This window comes from Cryptotermes secundus, unplaced genomic scaffold (genome assembly GCF_002891405.2).
Source record: "Cryptotermes secundus unplaced genomic scaffold, Csec_1.0 scaffold108, whole genome shotgun sequence".
NCBI lineage: Eukaryota > Metazoa > Arthropoda > Insecta > Blattodea > Kalotermitidae > Cryptotermes > Cryptotermes secundus.
Window position 1 is genome coordinate 2,687,657 of NW_019719358.1, and position 24,637 is coordinate 2,712,293.

General features: G+C 39.8%; 1 protein-coding gene across 2 annotated transcripts in view; it reads right to left on the reverse strand.

Moving 5' to 3' along the window:
• LOC111864508 overlaps positions 1 to 12,438 on the reverse strand; it is a 459,338-nt gene extending 446,900 nt beyond the window's left edge. For both annotated transcript variants that reach the window (XM_033751530.1, XM_023851805.2), the window contains exon 1: positions 12,376 to 12,438. The gene's annotated coding sequence lies outside the window, so the exon portion shown is untranslated. The remainder of the gene's footprint in view (positions 1 to 12,375) is intronic.
• Between the last annotated feature and the right edge of the window lie 12,199 nt (positions 12,439 to 24,637).

Below are 24,637 nucleotides of genomic sequence, written 5' to 3' on the forward strand. Positions count from 1 at the left end.
AATATCTCCACGTTTCATTCTGCGCTTCTGAACTGATACATGCAGCGTTCTGCTTAGTCTCCGTCTGCATGTTTATTCATAAGAACAGTTAAAGATGTCCTGTATTCTGCTATTGCCAGAAATTCAATACACATTCTCTTCGAAATAAGAATAAAAATGCAGGTCGATCTATTTCTCTTTATTTCCATATTCAGCCTCATCAGTCCACTCTACGTCATTTTTAAACTCACGAAAACTTGTGCGCCTGCGCATTAGCCACCGAAGTTCCGAACGGGAATCCATATCTCAGAATGTCCACAATGACAAGGTGTTTTTAAATGGTGGCTAATTCTACACAAGCGCTCAGACTGCAACTGCCGGCTGTAGTTTCCCACCCTGCCCCCACTCTCTTAGAATCCTCAAACGTTTGCCGATACAATTCCCAATAGTGAGGGTTCTTTTTCGCTCCTGAATTGTCTCGGTTTAACTTTGTGACGGCCCCCTGGCGATTTCCATTAAACCTCTTGCCTTTGTTTGAATGTAACCACCAGCAAGAGCCTTCATTTACTGCAATGCACTTGTCCAGAATAACTCAACAGCAACGTATGCTTCTGGATATCATATAAGCATCCAGACAGGCTCACCATAATATCCCGTATCAGAAATAATGTTTTGTGTTAGTCTCCTGACGTGACAAAGTAACTTCCTCTTGAAAACCTAAGAGGTACTCAAGAAATCCCCCAACTTTCATGAAAACAAAATATTTCTTACTATAGGATTCTGACGATGGTGTATAACACACAGAGATATTGGGTTTTCTGACTTTATCCATCGTCCTGGTTTTAAGATAACTAAGAAAAACACGACGTTTCGGAAACTGGATCTGTTTCCGTCCTCGGGTGAGGGAAAACACCTATTCTGTTGGGTCCCGGGACCCAATATCTCTGTGTGAAAATATTTCTTATCTCGTTCATGTGACCCCGCCTGTGGACCATATCGTAACTCAGATGAATCCAGTCCATATAGCGCATGTAAAAGGTTAATATAAGGCTTTATACGGATAATCCACCGTCACTGCTCTGCTTACTCAACATTTTGAATATAACAGTTATCAGCATTAAGTTGGAACATAAAAGAATGGCAAACAGGATTAATGCTATTTATGTAGGTGCTAGTGGCTGTTTGTCAGAGGCAATGAGGTTAACCAGTAGCTGACGGGGGAATGTGTTTTCAGTATTTCAGTGTAGTTCCAACGCACAGCCATTCAAAAGTTTATGTTGTTACTACTGCGGCTTCTGATGCTGCCATGTTTATCGCCTTCTGTGTTTAGCCAAGAGCCTGTCAACAAATTGTGATGAATTCATTAGCTGTGCGAGGCAGTGTTATTGATGAACATCGCCCATTGGATTAAATTTTGCGGTTATCGAGAACTTGAGACTAATGAGTCAACCGAATTTTTTTATGAATTCGGAGTATACGGTAGGAATATTAGATCATATTCGGCGTGACTACAGATGCGCAAATTACGCTGTATATAGTATATACCAAGCCGCTCAAAGTGGCCGCGTGGTCTAAGGCAGGGGTCTCCAAACTTTTCGAAAAGCGGGCCACATTAGGTAATTCGCACTTTCAACCGGCCGGATAAAGTGAGAAATTAATAACTCTAGGTATATGAGTTTTATTGAAAGCACAGAATTTCATAAACTAAATACAAAGTACGTAAGAATAAATTATCGTATATTAATGACAACAGAGAGTAGCAGCAAATGTTCATATTTTCATCATTAATTATAATAAAACAATTAATCTGAATGATGGAACTCTTTTCGCATTCTTAAAATCTGATTAAATTGAGGTGATGATGATCTGTTACAATTACACTGCACCACTGCAAGAAGTCTTGTGCACAAGACGGCTAGTAACGAACTGCTCGCGCTACCTACATTGCCACGAAGTGACACTGCCGATCGAGGCCGAACAAGTACGAAGAAATACCGCGCAGTATACGGTCCAGAATTAGTAAAATTGTAAATAATATTAATATTAACATAATATGGAATATCAATATATTTTAAACACAATCTTAATTAAAGAATTTGAAATATATGAACAAGTATTCTTTTACCAATACTCATTGGAAAATTAGTTCAATTGGCGCATTTCTGCACAATTCTTTCGCGGACTGGATAAAATCACATAGCGGGCCGGTTGTGGCCCGCGGACCGTAGTTTGGAGACCCTTGGTCTAAGGTATGAGTATCTTATTCACTTAGACACTGGGAACATGGGTTTGAATCCCTTTTGAGGCATGGATGTCTGTGTGCGTCTATTCTGCATTTGTGATGTCCTGTGTGCAGGTAGCGGCCTTGCGACGGTCTGATCCTCCATCTAAGGAACTCTACCAATTGTGTAAAAGTGGCCAAGGCCCAACAAAAGTCTGTATATGAAAACTTATATAACAGACATATAAGCCTTGTAAATATAAACCTCACTGAGATATATATGTTCAGCAAGAAGTCCTTACCGTTTGCTTAACAATAATATGATCAAATGGTTGAGAACTCTATAAGTAATATTACGTTAACTCTGTATACCCCATGAGATACATTTCATATGAAAGATGTTTCTGAAGTAGGGGTAAGCCACGAAAATTAACGTTTGTCAGCACTCCTCAGAAGAAGAGTGATGTCTAAAATATTGTAATTTTGAAACTATGAATTAATAATTCGATTTGTGGCGAATCGTAAATAATACATTTGGAGTACATACAGGCTTACGCTGCCGGTCGCGGCAGCCGAGCGGTCTAAGGCATGTATGTACTGTCTTCGCTCGCTTGGAAACCGGGACGTGGGTTCGGATCTGTTTCCTCTGAGGTACGAACTGAATTCTTATATATTATTCTTATACACTGCCGGTCACAGTAGCCGAGCGGTCTAAGGCATGCACTCTCTTCGCTCCTCGAATTCCGGGATCGTGGATTCGAATCCCATTCACGGCATGGATGTTTGGTGTTTGTGTGTGTGTGTGTGTGTGTGTGTGTGTGTGCGCGCGTGAGCGGGCGTTTATCTGTGTTTCGGTACAGGTAGAGGCCTTGCGACCAGCTGATCACCCGCCCAAGGAGTCTTACCGAATGTCTAAGATCTAGTAAACCTAAGTGAAACGGAGAATTTCATGGATGTAGGCCAAGGCACAAATTGGGGCTGTAGCGCCAAAGGAAAATAGGCTTACGCTGGAATATATATATATATATATATATACACACACGCTTATTTAATGCCTGTAAAATAAAGACTTTAGAAGAAAAGAACACATATTCTTGCTGTAGAATTTAGTGCTGTACTCATGATGTCAATTGTGAGAGAAGGATAGAAATATATATGGCTACAAATTATTTACACACCGAGAAGCAACGAATTATGTCGGCTATTTCCATTCGCAATTTTATAGGTGCACTGTTTTCGCTTAGGAAATAAATTATATACATGTACAATTTTACTTGCCGATCAGTGTCCACGCGGTCTGAAGCATGAACATTTTTCGCCCTCTCAGACACGGAGATATTGGGTTCGAATCCCCTCGAAGCATGGATATCTGCGTGCTTCTATTCTACTTTTTTGTTGTTCTGTGTGTAGGTAGCGGCCTTATGACAGGCTTATTTCCCGTCCAAGGAGTCCTACAGACTGTGTATAAATTAAGAAACTGAAAAAGCGGTCGAGGTCCAAAGGGCTGCAGAGCCATACAGGAGAGAGAGAGAGAGAGAGAGAGACAAAAAAAGTATTTTACTTGGGATCACCAAATTTCGAGACTTTGTCAGCAGTCTAATATTCCTAAAGAACAGAGGTTCCGGAAACTGAATATTTCAGTCCTCAAGTGAAATGGCGAGGAGGCACTTACTAAACTGGATCAAGAAGAGTTAATCTCCGGACAAGTTACTGAAATTATCTCCTTTTAACGGACCTAAATGAGGAGATGCATCACCAAATTTTTACCTTTGATAAAAAGGGGGTCACTTTCTATATATTTTGTTCTTTTGAAATACTAGGACATGCAAGAAGTGCAAAAGTCTCTAAACTGTTACATATCATCGCCAGAAGCATTCAGAAATTACTTATAATATTGGGCGTTATTTTGTATGGGTGTGAAACTCGGTCTCTATCCTTAAGGGAAAGACAGGTATTGCTGGAGAAAACTGAATAATCAACAGCTCTGTAATTTACGTTGTTTACATAACATTATTATGTTGTTCAGACTAAGTAGATATGGAGGGTTCAATATGCGGCATGCATGAGGTACTTTAACAATTCCATCGAAACGCCGAGAGGAAGATACCGCCTAGAAAACCAATGTGTTCATGGGGGAATCAGAATAAAGTGGATCTTAAAGACAGAAAATGGCAGATTGTGGACTGATTATCTCTGATTAAGGACAGGGAAGAGTGGCGGGAAATTCTGAAATTCTAAAGGGTTCTGACGATGACGTATGAAACATAGAGCTATTGGGTTTTTGGACTTTTTCCATCATCCGGTATTCTGGAAACCAGAATATACGAAGTTTCGAAAACTGGTTCCAGTGATTCAGATTAGTTATTTCTAAGGGGCCCAACTGAGTAGGTGTCTTCTCCTCCCTTCACCTGAGGACGGAAACAGATCCAGTTTCCGAAACGTCCTGTTTTCTATCCTGTAGAATACTGGAGGATGGAAAAAAGTCCAAAAACTCGTTAATTCTATGATACTGAATGTCTTGATTCCATAGAGGGAGTGTGGTATTCTTGACTATCTGAGCTTCGCTCTCTGGATGTAGCTAGGAGTCAGTTGCGTAAGTACACAGTTAGCTAATTAGCTATCTAGTTAGCTGTTTACTTGGTAAGTCAATCAGTTAGATGATGTGTTAATCTGATAGTGGTCAGTTGGTCAGCGGGTGAGTGAGTGAGTCAGTCAGACATTAGGTCAGTTATTTTTTTAACTTGCATAGTGGGGGGGGGGGGGGGAGTCCACTCGGCATAAGTCGGCCACTGATTGGCCCATTGTACCTGCCCCGGCTGATTATGATGATGGAGAATTTGCTGGAATGAAGATTGGCAGGGGAAACCGAAGTACTCGGCGAACGCCTGCCACAGCGTCACTTTTCCACCACAAATTCCACTTGACAAGACCCGCATTCTGTCAGTTAGACGATTCATTAGTTCGTTAGTTAGCTAGTTAGGTCTACACTTCTAATAACGAGATCGTTTCTTCAGTTCAGGAGCGGCTCTTTCCGATCGCTCAGCGTGACAATCTCCTACCTCTGACCCAACTCCATGTTTAACACAGTGATAGCGGCGAGTACATGATTTAGTACACCAAACAGCCACTGAGCTCTCTGTTTATTGGTCACATGACTATATGAGCCGGCAGTCCGACTGGTGTTTCGGTCGCAGTGCTGTGGCGTATTGGAATTGTAGCGGCATCAATGGTATTCACGTGTAACGAACTGTATTATCTCCGTATGTCCCAACAGAATAATGGGTTTTACGGTTTCTTATATTACTCGGAGATCATGTGGTGATGGCATTAACATTACTCATCAATGTGCTATCCGCAGGGGAGGTGATGTGTTTCAACGGGTAAGTTACCGGTGAAAAGTGTACTGGAATATGAATTCGTTATTCTCTTTGTAACTGATATCCAGACTAAACTACACAAGGTAATCATTTCAGTGACCGAATTGTACTAACATGATGTAGTTTGTAAACATTAGCGATATATACTGCTGTTTTGGCGGACAACGGACGTCCCACTAAATATTTCGTTATTCTATTTATAAACTTTTTGCCTGTGGTTCTGTATGGGTGTGAAAGCTGGTCTCTGACTTTAATGGAGAAACATAGACTGATTATGTTTGAGAACAGGGTGTTGAGGAGAATATTTGGACCGAAGAGAGATGAAGTGACGGGAGGTAGGAGAAAACTTCATAATGAGGAGTTTCATAACTTGTACTCTTCTCCAAGTATAATTAGAATGGTTAATTCAAAGAGGATGAGGTGGGCAAGGCATGTAGCACGAATGGGGAGAAGAGGAATTCATATAGGATATTTGTGGGAAAGCCAGATGCAAAAAGACCAAGGTGGACAATAATAAAATGGATCTTAGAGAGATAGAATGGCATTTTATGGATTGGATTGATCTGGCTCAGGATAGGAATCAGTGGAGGACTCTTGTGAACACTGTAATGAAGTTTCGGGTTCCATAAAATGCTGCGAAATTCCTGAGTAGCTGTATAATTGGCGGCTTTTCAAGAAGAGCTCAGTTCTATATATGACAGTGATTTATAAGCTCACGGAATTTGAATTTCTTGAGGTTTGTATTTATTTACATATTTCGTCTACATCAGTTAAGAGCCTACTCAAAAAAAAACCGCAGCAGCTTAGCGCTTGTTTGTAGCGATATGCAGGCTCAATTGTGGCACATTTACTTCATTTAATTTGTACAATTCTTAATCGTGTCTTCTAAATTTTTAACGTTCCTTATCTTATTTATCTGCATTTCATATTAACTCGAAGTAAAAAACTCATATTTCCTGTATCTCCAAGACAGTTTTAATTGGGTTTAAAGTCATTCTATAAGCCATTAAAGTTATATAGAGCAGTAGCGACCTCCGTAGTCTAGGGGTAACGTTCCCAGTCCATGACTCAAGGTACGCGGGTTCAAACCCGGCGGAGGTCGTGGAATTTTTAAGGGCGGAAAAATTCAGGGAACAAGTCCTCCGGGAGGGACTTTAAGCCGTGGGTCCCGTGTCGTAGCTTTTCGGCACGTAAAAGAACCTCATGTCTCAAAAGGAGGCCACTGAGCTAAATTAAGAACAATTCCCGCCCAACAGTAGTCTCTAACGCCTCTGGTAGATGGGGGAAGCATCGAGATACCTCTGAGCCCGCCTCGCTGGCTGAGTCGGGGCTGATGGTAAGCACCAGTACCGGTAGGGTATAGAGACTGGTAGAAGATCATAGGGGGAAGCACAATAGATCAAACTGGTCGCGGTGCATGGGGAAACCAACCCCCTCTAACAATAACAATAACAATATATACAGCACTAAAATCGATTTTTGTAATTTTTCGAAATTTCTATCAAATACGTATCACGTTTCCGAGTTTCAGCAAGGCTCTACTCATTATATACGCATATATAATAAATAACAGAGGTCAGTAGCAGACAGTGCCCTGTTTTCCGCGTTGTAAACACATTTATTAATGGGAAGTGCGAACCTTTATTTAGTTCTGGCTCCCATGTACAGCATTACATTCTGTTGTCCCTAATTATGAATTCGAGCAGAGTAGAAATTTATATACTCCATATTACTAATATTCCAGACCTTTTCATTTATATTTTCCATGCCCTATTCGCTTCGATGTTCACTTTTCGCTGGAATGACTGTTACTGCAGATATGAGTCTCTTTTGTTGCCGGAGCTGCTACACAGGAAATTCATCTGAATTAACAAGCGGATAGCACGCTTACTGTACTCATATCGACAGACCGAATGAAGTTCAGATTCTGAAGGGGGGCAACATACACAGGCCTTAAAAACTGCTAGAGCTACTAGAAATTTCACATCACAAGAAATTAATCCTGTGAGTTTATTTAAATGTTCGCTCTTTTAGTTCATTTATTGTTGGCATTAATCTATTGTTTCAGATTTCCTACGCAACCAATGGGGCAAAGTTAAAATATTTTGGAACGACGGTAACAAATCAAAATTTGATTCATGTGGAATTAAAAGAAAATGTAATTTGTGTAATACATGCTACTATTTAATTCAGAACATTGTTTTCTTTTCTGCTGTCTATAAATGAAAAATGAAAATGCAGATAGGCCTTGATTAGTGCGGATAATGAATCCCATTAATAATCGCATTATCCGAATTAGCACTCTTCGAATTTATAATCATATGTAAACCAAGTTAGTTGGTCTAAATTCATTGTCTTTCGAAATACTTTAACAGCGTAGATTGAACTCTTTTCTCTCTCTTTAAGTCTTCATGCACATTGTCACGTGTATGGGGGTACGCGTGACGAATATGACGGGTTCTAGTTCGGATGATTGGATTTATTAGCACTTTGGTTACAAGTTTCCCTTTCATTATAATTAATACAGCTCTATCAGTGATTTATACAATTTACAGTTCAACGTCAGACACGCATTAGGATTCTCAGTTTCCACTAGTCGTCTCCTAGCAATGGCTCTTAACACAGAAACTATCACTTCAAATCATTATAAAGTTCTTTTTGTCTTCAGTCACTTTATACTGCTCTGTCGTAATATGTACTCAACTAATCTTCTCAATTCACTAAGGGCACGCTCCATTATACCCTCAACTGCTCTTAGCTTCTGAATTCACTTCTCCTATAAGCACTCTGCACAGACCCCACGGAAAACACAGTCCATATTGTTGTTGACGTTACTGCGTTGCATAGCACGGTTCGATAAGCGGAAATGTGTTTGTCGTGTTTGTGTTTCCATTGCGTAGAAATGGACTGCATAACCCGTTTCTTATATTCTTGCGTGCATGTATTACTTAGCAACGGAAGTGTGTGTGGCTCAGCAGTTCTTGCATGATGTAAATACGTTACAATACGATGTATCCTAGACGTGGAGTGCTTTATCCACATCTCGGCGAATTTGCATGCTTCGATCTAGGTTAGGTCCAGCATCCACCGGTTTCATCCACGTTACATATTTGTTGATCAATATAAGCAAAATCTTCAATAACTTTTTTCAAATATCAGGATATTTAGGTGCTGTGTCCTCACTTGCACTGGCCGCCACACCAGTAACTTTAACATTATGCAGCTGAACTCGGTTTTTAAATCGATTAAGCCAACCAAAACGTGCTTTCAACGTTCCTTCTGCTTCATTATTTTTTCTTTCACTCTTTTAAACAAATGTAAAGCTTTGGTCTCAATGCGTTTTTGAATGCAATCCTCAAACCGCACAGTTAAAGAACGCTGCTCTTTTCTAGCACTGTAACGCTTCTATTCCTTGTAGATGTTTGCAAACCACAAAAAAAGCAGATGCAGCTCTGACATTTTCCTTTTATTCGCTTGTGTGTTTTATAATATTCCGTACCTCAGGTTCAAGCATTCCGATATCTCGACCTATTTTAGAGTTGCTATGACCACGTTCACCTCATCGCATTGGCGGCGTCGTCTGAGGCATGAACTGTCTTCGCCTACTAAAACATTTGGACCCTAGGTTCGAATCCCACTCGAGGCATGGATGTCTGTGTGCTTTTATTCTGTTGTCTTGTTTGTATGTAGCGACCTTGCAACAGGCTGATCCCCCGTCCAAGGGGTCCTACCGACTGTGCGAAAGATCAAGAAATTGGATAAACGGCCGAGAGCCACAAATAGATGACCAGGCTCATGTCGTTCAGTCATATCACATTTTTGCTCTAATGTATTAAGGAGCCCTTTCTGCGCTCGTAATGTTTATATCTTAAGGAATCTTCCTTTTTTCCATCTCGTAAAGGGCACTTCTTAAAACGATTAAGGCAAGACACATAAAGTAACATATATTACAGCAGGTAGCAACACATGCATATGCGAAGATATACAAGTATAGACTGAACTAGCAGCATCTGAAATCCTAGCGGTAACCTCAACTGCTCATGCCCTAGCTTCGTATTAAGTGAATTTTGTTTCGCATTAAGCGCGACCTGGTATCGTACGATTCGTACTAAATCGAATATCGTATTATTCGAACTCGCATTATTAGCAACCTAGCTATAGACAAAACTATAATTTTGCCTGTAGTTGTCATATGGGTGTGAAGCTTCGTCTCTGACATTATGGGAAGAACAGACTAAAAGTATTCTGAGAACAGGGCGTTGAGGAGTCTATTTAGACAAAAATCAGGTGAAACAGTAGGAGGGTGGAGAAAACTGCGTAATGAGGTTATTCTTAACACTGATTCTTCGCCAAATATAATTAGACTTATCAAGATAAACAGGCATGTAGCATGGGTAAAAGGGGAGTACAGATAGATTTTGGTAGGAAAGACAGAATGAAGGAAGACTATGAAGACTAGACGTAGTTGGGAGGATAATACTAAAATTGATCTTAGAGAACTAGGATGGGGTGGTATGGAGCGATCTAGATCAGAATAGGGGAAAGTGGAAGGTCTGTGTGAACATGGTAGTGAACCTTCGGGTTCCATTAAATTTTGGGAAACTCTTTAGTAACTGAGCGACTGGTGACTTCTCAAGAAAGACTGAAGTCCATAAATTTTGTTCAGTTAGTTAGTTAGTAAGTAAGTAAGTAAGTAAGTAAGTCAGGCAGTTAGTTGTTTTGGTTTTACAAATAAAATTTAACATCTAGCATGGGTACAATATACGTAGGACAGTCAAAAGTTCCTAGAATTCCCCTACAGACGGAGAACGAGTGGTAAGATAGCGCACACACTGTTGTGGTGGGGAGCTCAGCATGTCTGCTCGCAGGCGCAACAGGTCTGGACAGGTTTCAGTGTGCAGTGTCGTTACTGTTCCTTTTGATTTAGACGTGTGTTGGTCATTCAGCGCAATGGGGCAGTTCGAACAGCGTGCGAACATCAAGTTCATGTTCAAATTGGGAAAATCTGCTTCAGAGACGCTATAAGCCCTGCAGCAAATTTACGGTGATACGTCACTAAAGAAATCCGCAGTTTAAGACTGGTTTTCCCGGTTTAAGAATTGGCAGGAGACGTTAGAGGACGGCTAGCGCAGCGGGAGACCTTCGACATCCAGAACCGAAGTAATGATTGGAAAAGTGCGACAGCTGATTCGTTGTGATGGAAGAATGACCATCGCGGGACTGGGGAAAGAAGTTGGTACTGTTAATGTCCATTTCTACGTGCAAGTTTTGCAGAGGTTACGCGATGCGGTTCGGAGGAAGCGGAGCGACAAATGGCAGGGACAGTGGTTTCTGCATCACGATAACGCACCGAGCCACACATCGCTTGCTGTGCAGCAATTCCTCGCCGAGAAAAACATTTCTGTCATCACTCAACCACCGTACTCTCCGGATCTCGCTCCGAGTGACTTTTGGCTGTTTCCTGCTCTGAAAATGGGCCTCAAGGAGACGCGTTTCGCAACTATGGAGGACATCAAATCGAATGCGACGGATGAGCTCCGAAAGATTCCAAAAGAAGCCTTCCACCGCTGCCTCCAACAATGGCAGGATCGATGCAGCAAGTGTGTGCACGCACAAGGGTCCTACTTTGAAGGTGATTAGGTAGGCGTTGCCGTATGTCCTACCATTAGAGTGCTATACCACTATTCAGGGAACTTTTTTATTGACTCTATATATACATGTAAACTGCAATGCCTTTGGGCGGAACCGGTTATTCTTGTTTAGTAGTGAACATTAAATACCCATTCATATTGTATTGCGCTTTTCTGAGTATACGCCACATCGGAGAATTTCGAATTAATTTTGCAACCCGTACTAAAGTCTACATTTTAGGTACAAGTGAAAAGTTCTGAATAGTCTAATTATACCAGTAATTAAAAGACTATAAATTTTCATAATTCATGAAGTGCAAAATTTTTATTATTCACTAAATATTATTTAGGTGATCAAATCAAGGAATTTGAGATGGGTGTGGTCTGAAGCATGGATAGAGAAATGGAAGTGTGGTATCGTGAAGCGAGAGACGGCTTCCGAGAACAAGATGTAGCCGCTAGAATGATAACTGGTATTATGCATAGCTCACAGAAATACAACGTAAATTCATCACATGGAGTCAAAATTATGAAGAATTTCACAGTCTAGACAAATCACCTATTCTTATTAACAAACAACGATGGATTGTGTATGTGATTTTGACTAGGAGATAAGAAATGTTTACAGAATTTTTGTGGAGAATCTCTTCGACAACGTCCATTTGAAAGACCGAAGAAATGGGAGGATTCTTCAGGAATATTTTGTGAGGGATTGAGGTGGCTTAGGATTAGGCATAATGGCAGGGTTGGACATTCGAATTCCACTGCCATCTAATAATGAGCTCTTGGTTTCCTGAATACTTAAATTTCTTGTATTTTCTGCTTCATTCAGATTATCAGCGGATTAAACCGGTCTGTTGTTCCATGTTCATTATTCGTCTTCTACAGGCGCATTGTTTCGTGTTAGTGGCTTATGTTTAGAAAAATAACTCCTTAGTTAATTTTATCGAGAGAAAAATTACAACCTTGTGTGAAAGCTATTCATCCACATTTTATAATCTGATGTCATGTACGCTCGTCTTTTGTTATAATAAATCGCACCCACACTCTATATATATTTCAGAACATATTTTATACTTTTTGTGAGAGAACGTTGTGTTGAATCATTTAATTGTGTTATTCTAACAGAAGATCAAGATGAAATTAGTATTTGTGTGCGCCTACTTACCGCATGTTGAGGCAGACACCGAGAAGAGATGTATGGTTAAGCACATGCAGGTTACTTGTTTCTGAAAAAACAGAATAATATCACATAATTAGAGGAAATATAAACAAAACATCAAACCAAATGGCATAATTCTCGTTATTCTAACGGGAACAGCGAAAGTACAAGTTACAATGACAATTCCTGCTGTTTTAGCAGCCCTTATTTCGATGACACACAAACTGTGTGACGGTCACGAATTATAAGTACTGTCTTCTGGTATGTGACATGGTTTCATCTGGCAGTAGCGCACCAGCCTTTCCAACGAAAATACTGCCCTCGTCTTTCGGGAGAAAGGGTAATCCAAGCAAGAACCGGCATGAAGAAGGCAGTAAGCAGAGTTTAATGTTACTTTCTTGCCTGGCTTAGTACTCGACCTTGAAGATGGAGGTGATATATTCCTCCAAAATATACGACGAATCACCAGACTGCAAGCTTTACATCCCAGAAGACAGAACTGTTCATAGTCATCGCTCTTAGAAGCACAAATACAACGCAGGTGTAGATATGCTACAAACGGAACTACACAGAACAGAAACTCGTTCTGGAAGCCTTTCACTCGGCGCTTCCACCTCTTGTGTAAGCATCACTGCTGGAGTACGTTACTGTTCTTCTCTGTGCCATACAATAACAATTAATTTGTTGCTGTGTGTTCAGCCTCTGTCAAATAACGAGTCATTATCTCAATAGCTGTAGCAGATATAATTACTTTACTACCGGATACACATCCGAAGTTGTAAATTCTAAAGGGTTCTGACGATGATGTATAACATATAATTACTGGGTTTTTGGACGTTTTCCATCGTCCGGTATTCTAGAAAATAGAAAACACGACCTTTCGGAAATTGGATCTGTTTCCATCCTCAGGTGACGGGGGGAATACAACTACTCAGTTGGGCTCCTTAGACAGAGCTAATCTCAATTAGTAGCCATTTGTAAGTCTGTCTGGGAAGCGAAGACTAGGATGTTGGTGTTAGATGGCCGCCAGCCTGTGAGTTAGTCAATTGTAGCAACAGTGCAGTTGTGGAAAATTTTTCGGAGAGTAACGGCGTGAGCACAGCAGAAGAATATCGATTGTTAGGATCCATTACCGGTAAACGATCAGTGAAAGGAGACTTAGAATGTTTAGCGTCCATTGTGGTGATTTGTAAAGTGTAGAGTTTAGCAGTTTTATAAGTACTTTTGCAATCTGTAAGTGGCCAATGAATTCAGACTGCAATACAAATCCCGTCTATAATCACACTGGATCACGTGGAAATATTGTTTCAAAGTTACACAGACTAAAGAGTGAGAAACTACAGCCCAATTTTATAATTTTTCTCTTGACTGTTCCGGTTGGTCCTTCACTTCTATTTCCAATTTTTCCCAACAAGTCGAAGTCGTGAAAGAGAAGTAAGGAATTCCTTCATTAGCCAGATTATGTACTTAAACAGTGAAGATGTTACAAACCAAAGCTTCGTGTGGAGAATGGGTACATTTAACTGGCCCAAAGTTAATTCGACTAGAAACTTCTAGTTTACACATCCAACAACAAAAGTTATGGAATCCTCTTCAGTACCTGCAGACTCATAACGTGTTCACAGAAAGGCGTAAATATTTTATTGTTGCGTCTGTGAATTTTGCAACAAAAGAAAACTTTTTACGTAAAAGCGTAGTTAATGATTAAGTGGGCGATGTTACTCTAAATGGAACACACAACCACGCGTCTTTATGCTGTCCAGCAGCAACTGGCCCTTTGTACTCAAGCCTTTCATCAGGAACGCCATTTCTAACGTGAATGTAATTCCAGGAATTTGTGTACAATTTACTTCCAATTCCGGCGGTTTCTAATCTCTAACGTTCGTCGAATTCTTGACCCAGCCACCCAGTTTCGATTAACTTAAACCCACAGTTTCTGAAGCTCCTCAGTTTTCCTGCACTCGAACTTCAGAAAGCTTATGTTCGATGCTGATGACAATAACGACAACATCGCTTCATTCATTGAGGTATGACAATGGCTAACGGCCTATTATAGACAAGTACTACAGATTAATTTGTTACAAAACACATGGAATATAAAACTAGACATCTGTAACACCAATCCTAATTCAAAAGAACGGTATAGTGTCCGTACCAAGGCCCAAAGTAACTGAGTACTGTAACATGCTACAAGTAAATACGATGGTGATGATGATGATGATGGCAAAGAAGACTAAGACTATGACTATGATGACGATAATTCAATCCAAATGCAATTTTTTATTTATTTATTTACTTATTTATTCAACAGGCCACTGGCAAATTATGAAGTAACCACAAGAAAAGAAGGAAACAAAACAAATACATACATACATACATTACAAAACAAGGCAACGTGTATCATTTATAAAATAACCATTCAATTGTAACAACCACATTAACTATGATGCGATAAAAAATACAGTTAACGTTTTAACATCTAAGAGGTACACTTATAAATATGATCAAGAAAGGCAGTTTTCATTGCAAACATGTCAACGCCCCCTACAAAAACATCAGCCGTTGGAGTGCATCTAGCAGGGGGACAAGTTTTACTTGAAGAGGAGGCATGGAACGAAAAGAATTCTCTGATATAACCAACAGGACCTCCAAGAATAACAGTTCAAAAGAGAAGGGAGAACTTCAGAACAAAGCCAATTTGAATGACAAACAATGCTTCTAGGTGAAACCTCTTAAGTAAGGTGTGCAATTATAATTATTCTAAAACACAAGCCTAACAGTGTTACGCACAAAGAAAACACGATTAAAGAGTGGGCGGAAAACTTCTGCTGCATAATGGTCATGAGGATGATGACAGGCCTAATAATAATTCGATGATTTTCATTTATTGCAGTACTTTCCAACAGCAGAAGTATATTTCAGGCAAAAAATACTGAATACATTAATAATTTGAAATGAATAAATGAATGAATGTATAAGGGTGGGCCGTCTCGGCCCTTGCACCACAACCTACAGCGGTCTATTGTGCTTTAATAATTGGAAAGATTGGTGCGAGGACAATGCACATGTTTTCTCATAAACAATTGACCTTGACTACGTTATGTTGGAAACGGAACCGATTTTGCTCCGTACACCGCTATTGGCTGCTGAATGCCAACAGGGAAAGCCGGGTTCGAGAAAACAAGACATTTTGCGTTTGGGCTTTTAGTGCGGGCAACCGTATTTTCCTGAAGATGTAACCTATGCTGTTTTATTTCGAGATATGGTTTCTATGAATTCCTTCAACTCAATCAAAATTGTTTCATCCATTTTAGAGATAATCGCTGTTTTGTCACTTTGAGTCCATGTGAATGGCCCCTATTTTTAGAGCTGGAATGTTAATATTTACCGGCACAGATCTATGAAGGTTTAATTCCTAAATGCTGAAACATCCAACTATCCAGGCACTATCTACGCGCAAACCCATCCATCCACCCACCCACCCACCTACTCATCCATTCATATATATATATATACATACATACATACATACATACGAGTACATACTGGTAGAAGAGCGGTACTCTAAATACCACTTTTAGTAATCGGGGGGGGGGGGGGGGAAAACCTGTAAATCCGTAGAAGCCTCTAGGTGGATTCCTTTCGAAGTAACAACACTTTTCACACGTATATCACGTATACGCAATAACAAAAATACGACATAAAATAAAATAAAAAGTAATAATAGGAATAAGTAAAAAATAATTATCTAGAAGTACATAAAGTTGGTATATCTTCCAGGAAAAATTTTTACTGCTCAAAATATCAAAAGACTGACATATGCTACGATTGTTAGCAGCGTTAGTATATCTGCATGCAGTTAGAATGGATAAGTCCGCAATTCATTTTGTAGTATACAAATTTAGTAGTAGCAATGGCAGAGTGACAGTGTACTTTCCCTTAAAGCTGTTAAAAGAAATAGTCTGTCAAGTTGACGTCATACGGATGAGTGTGTTTTTAATTTTAAACATTCTACGTTCAATCCATAATCGTGAGAAAAATCAAACTGACAAAATCTACTAAAGTTATGATGATAATGATGGTTATTATTATTGACTCATTTATTACCGAGCTTGTCTACAGATAAACGTATGTATGGTCAAGAGCTACTAAATTTAACAAAGTAAAAATTAAGATAACTGAAACTAAAATAAAAATTATTGGAATTAGCCGCGTTTTAAAACAGAAAATATTCTTCAAGAGGAACGGTTCATTTACTAAGAGAATTCAAAACTCAGCATATGTTGTGAGCAGTATTTTAATAATAATAATAATAATAATAATAATAATAATAATAATAATAATAATAACAGGAAACAGATTTTCTATAGATTACATACACTATAGATAATGAAATAGAATTTATAACGTTCTGTTTATTATAGGTTGATCAGAAGAATCCTCAGCAGTTACAGCCTCCCTGAAAACTGCCACTGAAAATAATACGACGAATATTGATTGCCTCAAGGTAAACAAAATCATAGAAACAGACAAGAAATTTAAAAATATGCAATGTTGTCTCATTAAATGCGATGATACATTCCGTGAAGAACTCTCATAATTCAAGACAAGATTTTAAAAACGTATGTGATTCTAGTCGAATTTTTAGGGATTTGCATTATTTCAAAATTTGCGCAAAAATTGAGACTTTATTAATATTTTTGTATCGTACTGTTTCAAATTCTCACAAAATGCGACTGCACACTCTAATAAAACACGGGAGAAGAAAAGTTCTGTGCTGAAGTTCCTCCTGTTGGATGTGTCTTCCTCGGTTTGCGTTCTTTTCTTTGCCTCTGGCCTTGCATTCAGTTGCCTCGCTATTCCGAGACGATTCTGGATGCAAGTGGAGCGTTTCTAATGGGCGATTAATGGAATTGAAGTCCGGATCGGAAGAAGGTTCTTATCGATCATTATTCCACCATGCCTGCTACACGGAATTGGGCCGATTTCGAGACCACTCTTCCGATCAAGAAATTTTAGAAGACCCTCCCTTAACTGCGCCGTATCTGCTAGGCGACTAGCAGTAAGAACGCTGCATTCACTATATACATTTTCTGATATCCTGGTATATGCTGTAATAACAGTTCCAAGGTCTGCATTTTACATCTCATTCATGACTGGTTTTCTTCGGAGGATGAATGACACTTAGTATATACCCATAACCAAATCTCTCCCAAAATCATAACCGCTGCCAGCTACACCACTTTCCATTTGTATCCCTACTAAGTATATTAAAAATTCAAAGGGTCGCTGTATCGATACATCGAAGTTCGTTCCTACAAAATTGGAACTTATATGAAGAAGAAGCTTTCGCTTTCTTATAAAGGATGTCCTGGGAAGACAGGTTAATATTCTGGGAGGTCACAGTATCGTTCCATCTAAGTAAGAAAGTGTGTAAGTACATCGTCCTATTCTTAACGACTTCCCAGATAGAACTCTTTAACCGTACAGTTTCAAAATTGTTGATAAGAAAGAGATATTACTTACTGTTTCTAATTCCGACATTTATTGTTCAAGTGACGAAGATGGTGCAGCTTATCTGGTATGATACTTCTCGAAAATGTCACCGTCAACACAAATGCACTTTGCAACTTGTGTGAGGACATGGCGTGTTGCTGATCTGAGTGCATCTTGACGTTTCTTTATGCGGGTGATAACTACTGTACAGTGAAATAACTGTATCTCGGAAACCGTTCAAATAGAAGACATGTCCATGTTTGCTTAAAATGACCGATACTATGACCTTCCAGAATACTGACTTTTTCTCCTGGAACATGCTATATATTACACCTCGTTTCTTAAATAACTAACTGGACTGTCCCCTAAATTATCCTATGGTTTAAGAGAAAGACCTACAGTGTTCGAAAAAAATATTAAAATGTTAAAACAAATTATTAAATTTGTTACTTTTAAATGATATATTATAATTTGTACTCTTGAAGTACACAGTATTGGAGAATCAAGAAATGGTAAGTTGGGAGAGGTGTCCCGTATACAAAGGTGGGTTCCTAACGTGACAGCAAAGAGGCCATTTATGAACCTTAGACGTGGGGGGGGAAACCAAAATGTAACCGAAATACGTGGAATCTGAACAAGGTTATAAATATTCACGTTAAATAAAATAAGAAATATCTCAACCAGCTGAACGACTATTTATCGCGAAGAAGGAGGCAGTAAGTCTCGAATATGTGTACACTGTCAAAATTTATTGTAGCTTTTCTCTTCTTCTGCATCGGCATAAATATTCGTACTTTTATACACACCCCAACTTATTCTTATTTCTGCTTTACTATTTACGTCACGACTCTTCACCCCAGTAAACCATGCTGTAAATTGAGGGATGAGGAATCACACAAAAGAACATGCTCGGAATTGCTGATGAAATATGCTAAGTACGGCACAAATCCAACCGCATTTGTATCGATCTGCGGTACAAATGTGACGTCAGCGCGCTACGGATTGATATGGCCTTCAGCAAGTGAGAAGTGGGACGCTGTGGCGATATCTCTTCCAATTTCAATCCGTGATGTGAGAGCAAATATTGGTCTTCATTAATTCTCCTTCCAGACATAGTGGTCGTAAATTCAGGGCAAGATCAAAAACTGAAACATAAACACAGCCTTAATCCAAAGACCTGTCCCAGAGACAATGTTATATAAGTGTAAAATGCAGAAACTCCTGCAACTTACAGAGTTATAGTAAGATTGTTCATTAATTATTCCAAAAACGGAATTACATTGCCAAATATTTTAGTGTAACTATAGACGTAGTTTGGTTTTATAATTGAATTTATTGAACACTCTAACACACAACTCCTGACTACAATTCACTGTTACACACAGACTAGCCTTCTAAGTCCGTTACAGTGTATTAGCCGTTGCCTGGTAACAGCTAAACGATGGATGTTCACCTTTCTCTGGGTTCCCGAACTGTTTCCGTGCCATAGCTACAGCTACCAAGAGCGACAGCTCACAAGAACTGAACTGCAGCAGTCTCTAACTCAATCATTAACCAACCAACCCACCCGCTGCACTGCACTGCACTAACTCTGTCCACTAATTCTTCTTGCTTATAACATCTCGGCAAGGACCGAAGGCTGTGTCACGCAGCCGTCGCACGGGTCGCGTAAAGAACACCGCTTCCCAGTTAATCCACTGGTGCGTGTTAAGAATCTGTTGCCTAGCACCGGCTTTGTTTATAGAGTCATTACTTAGCAACTGGTCTACATGCTACATTATGTTTTCCTTAAAGTTCTCTAATCAATAAGGAGAGTGCAGCAAGCATTATAAAGTAATATTTGCAATAAAATGATTAATTTCTATGAATATTTCACTCTAATAGACAAACTTTTGCTACTTTAAATGTGCTGCATATAGCATCAGAATTTTAAGAACATACAGAAATATTGCGGGAACAGTGTGTATACAGCTTCTGATCTGCCCCAATCCATTTTACATCCTTCGACTTAAAAGTTCATTATTTATCTCTAGCAAACAGTAAGCTAGGTTCACACTACGTCCGGTAGCCATGTTGCTGTTTCATATTCTACAACCAAAATTGTCATACAAATGTTACATATATGACGACATAAAATTTCATGCTCCTATACAGTGGCGCTAGCACGGCTCTTAACCTGAGAACTTTTCAGCGCCATCGCAGAATAAAATGAAAGCCTGTAATGGACGGGTGTCCTCTGGTGGCATAATATTCGTAATAAGTTTCACTGCTGTCTCAACAGAGATATTCTTGAGAAGTTACCAGTGTCTCAGATTCTCAATAAATTTCCCACGTTTGTTTCTACTGAATAAAGAGAAAAATCAGTTTCATCTTAACGAAAATGTTTCTTAACATAGAATAAGTAACTGATCTCCCACGTGTATTGCAGTTTCTCTGAAACGCGAGTATGAATTATGTTTATGCCTACAGATTAATAATTTTGCCCTACTTGTTGTATATAAAGATAAGGAACGAGTAATCAAGCGAGCATCTGTTGTGTATAAACCAATTACATCCCATATGTGTGAAGTACTGACGTTAGAAACTCAAAACCGTCAATTAAACTACAATTACACATTCTCCCGTTCAAGAGGCTCATACTGTGTGTTTTAACATTTGGAGCCGTAAAATTATAATGCATTATCCAAAAACAAAATCGCATTTAAAACGATGCCCTTGAGGTCGGCTCTATACCCTAATTATGTCCATTCTTCTTCGTGGCTATAACAATTAAAGTTACATTCGTGTAGACCCGTTGCAGTGGAGAAATATTTTCATATGATACAGCGATTACATCAATGAAGAGAACTAAAAATTTATATAAATAAGTGTATTCAAATAACATATGCTTCAAGGGATCTTTATTAGGTTATACTCAGTTACAGTAAGTTTTTATATGCATCTCTAAAGACGAAACCAAACCAAAACCTATAATTACTTGTATATGTATGAATTAATAACAAATGGTATTCTTCCGAAAGGTCCATTCTACACATCATTTGTATACGAAGGCGTATGATTCCACCGCGGCGGCCTGGGTTCGATCCCGGGTCTGGTGAAGTGGGATTTGTGGTGGACAAAGTGGCGATGGGGCAGGTTGTCTCCGAGTACTTCGGTTTCCCCTGCCAATCTTCATTCCACCAATTGCTCCACAATCATCCTCACCTCTCATCTGGGGCTGGTACAATAGGCCAGAAGTGGCCGCAGTACAAGGGACTTAGTCCCACCCCACTAGCAATAAAAAAGGCGTATGATATGTATACACACATATGCCGGGATAGCTCAGTCTGTATAGCGATGTGCTACAGGTTGGTTGGCCGGGGTTCAAGTCACCGCAGGGAAAATATTTTTCTGTTCTCCGTAGCGTCCATACCGGCTCTGGGGCCCATCAAGCCTCCAATCCAATGGGTACCGGGGTCTCTTACCCTGGGGTTAAAGCGCCGGGGCGTGAAGCTGATCACTCACCTTCATTTAGTGTCGAGATCACGAATGATGGAGCTATACTTCCACTCCCCAATATATTGTAACGGATTTGATCAACGCGTTGACAGGCGACAGCTCTGTAAACACGGTCCATTACGCTATAATAGGACGAATGTTTATGGCTCGTTGCTAGGCAACAATCAGCACTTTAAGTCGTTTCTTGCATCCTGTTGTGTGTTTAATCAATAGTAGAGTGAATTTACTGACTACACAACACGTTCTTTATTATCACTACATGTTTCGACCTTAAGAGGTCATCTTCAGATACACCTGAAGACGACCTCTTAAGGTCGAAACATGTAGTGATGTGATGATAAAAAACGTGTTGTGTAGTCGGTAAATTCACTCTACTATTGAACAATCAGCACGCCAATGGACAGACGAGATGGATATCACGTGACTTGGTTCTCTGTGTGGTCTGGGCTATAAGAACTGTTTTTTCTATGCGTGTTGTGTGCAGAGTTCTTATAAGAGAAGTGAATTAAGATACAAAATCAGTTCAGGGCAGTTACGAGTGAATAATAGCAGCAGAAGCACGCGAACAAATAAGCAAGGAGATAGCGACGGGAAGTTCGTAGTTGAATAAGTCGGCCTGTGAAAACCTGACGTATAATTAAGAGACTTTATGTGTAACATTTTGGATGCGTGATTCAGTGAGACTGTTATACATACGTAGTTCCCGCGTAATAAACCCATGAGGACTAGTGCAGATAGACTGAAGAGATTAGTGTGGAGTGAATGTGCATTGTGTAAAGCAGCAATAGTGTAATAATTAATTGTAGTTACGACCTGTAAGTATCGAATAAATCAAATTACCAATCCAAACTCATTTCTTACTCACCTAACACGTGAAAATATATTCTTGGCACAGTGCTTAGTAAATTGAGTGCAGGAACAACTTTACCCGTTACATACATACATCATCATCATCATCATCATCATCATCATCATGTTATCTGTCAGACGACAGGTCCACAGTCTCTTCCAAAACAATTCCTCCACTTAATGCGATCTAGAGCTTTCTCCTTCAAATGACAGTATCCTCTTCTGTCCCCAAGGTCATCCAGCATCTTCTTACGTCTTCCTCCTCCTCTTCTTGTCACTTCTATCCGCCCCTCTATCTTTCCTTTAATAAGTTCTTTTAGAAGGCAGTTACTGCGTAAAACAATTAGCCTTCCGTTTTCTTATTTCGAGTGGGATATTCCTCTACTCACCGACTCTAATTAACACTTCTTGATTTCTCACATAATCGGTCCAACTGATCTTCTCCATCCTTCTCCAACACCACATTTCGAAACTTTCCATACATAAGTGTAAAAAAAACAATCGGTTGAATACTCGTGTGACGCAAGGTTGATGTTGCAAAACTGCATTAACGCAATATTTTCCATACATTGGAATATGAGAACATATTAAAACTGACTACAGACTAATCCGAATATGTAGACGTCTAGCGTAATGCAATGTACTATTGTTTGCAGCTTCCGTCTGAGTAGCGATTACTATCTGCACTGCATGGTTGTTGACATCAATCTAAGCAGCCATTAATGCATCACTAACAAAGTGAATAGGAGTACTTTATTATTTCTGTTCATCTATTCCAGGATTTCCTTATAATATAAATAATACGTGAGTAGAGCTTCACTCTGAATCAATGCAATGCACTTCACTTCTCGAAACATCTCAAGTAGTGAGTCCCAGACTCAGAGAGGTTGCAGTCACACGAACCGTAGACACAGATACAAGAATACAGTTTGTCTCATTTAAGCACTTTGAGTACTTCTTCTTCTTCTTCTTCTACAACTTCTGTTCATTTCTTCGTTACACTTCAGTTTCTTAATCTAAGGCAGTCAGGAGGACTCATTGGACGGGGGATCAGCCCGTCGTAAGGCCGCTACCTAGTTAGTTAGTTAGTTATCAGAGAGGGTGGGTTTTCCCATGCACTTAGACCTGTAGTGGTCCATTGTGCTTCCCTCTATGATTTCTACCAGCCTCTATATCCTACCGGTATTGGTGCTTACCATCAGTCCCGCCCAGCCAGCGAGACCGGCTCTACTGGCTGAGAAGTATCTATAATGCTTCCCCCATCTACCGGAGGTATTAGTGACTGCTGTTGGGCGGCAAACGTCCGCAATTTTGGATCAGTGACCTCCTTTGGAGGTATGAGGTTCTTTTACGTGCCGTAAAGCTACGACACGGGACCCACGGCTTAAAGTCCCTCCCGCAGGACTTGCTCCCTTAATTTTTCCGCCCTTAAAAATTCGACGACCTCCATCGGGTATTTGAACCGGCGTACTACAAGTCATGAGATGGGAAAAGGCCGCTACCTAACACAAACACAGAATAAACACACACAGACATCCATGCTTTGAGTGGGATTCGAAACAACGATCCCAGTGTTCAGGCGGGCGAAGATATTTCATGCCTTAAACCGCGAGGTCTTTATGATAGAGTTTTATTATGCATAAATTTAGCTTTAACTGTCCGATGAAATGAATTTATGTGGCAAGATATATATAATAGTTAAGCAACGTTTTCAACTTACACGGAAATTTTCGGTACGAATTAACCGTATAAGTTGGCTACTTATGTGTACACCTTTCTAGTACTGTCATACAATTACATCTCACTCTTCCAAGCCGTACGTGTTCTTCTCTTTTCAATTTCTTGTTTTAACGATGCTATCAGTAACGAATCTATATAGCGTTGGAAGAAAGGATGATTCCTGAATATCGAGCGGTTGGTGGAAAGGGATTTCGCAGGGAAGGTTGACGTACTCTGAGATTATCTGCATCAATGCAAACTTTCCACCATACGTTCCAAATAGTGTAATCCGGAATCAAACCCGGTAGGACCATCCTCCTGAGCTACAGCATGGCCCCTAAGGATTCTGACCCATAATTCTGTACACACTGCGTGTCTAGAAATCAGTGCCGAACGTACCACTGTCCTAATGTCGGTGATGGAAGCTTCCGCGGTGGTTAGCAACTTCTTTGGTCTCTGATTTATTTAACGGCGTCTGTAGTATCTGAGATTTTTAGCATCCAATTTATGATTTAGTGAATAAAAAATTGCAAAGGATTGGGGTAGGTTCGGTCGTGACCTAATTTGAGGTACAATTCCGGATTTTGTTTGGTAAACTGAGGAAAACTACGATTCCAACCGGTCACAAGTGTTACTGCCTGATTCAGTCTCATCTCTCTCCCCACCCAGCCATGTCAGTGTAGATCTGCATGGGATTCATTTTTCG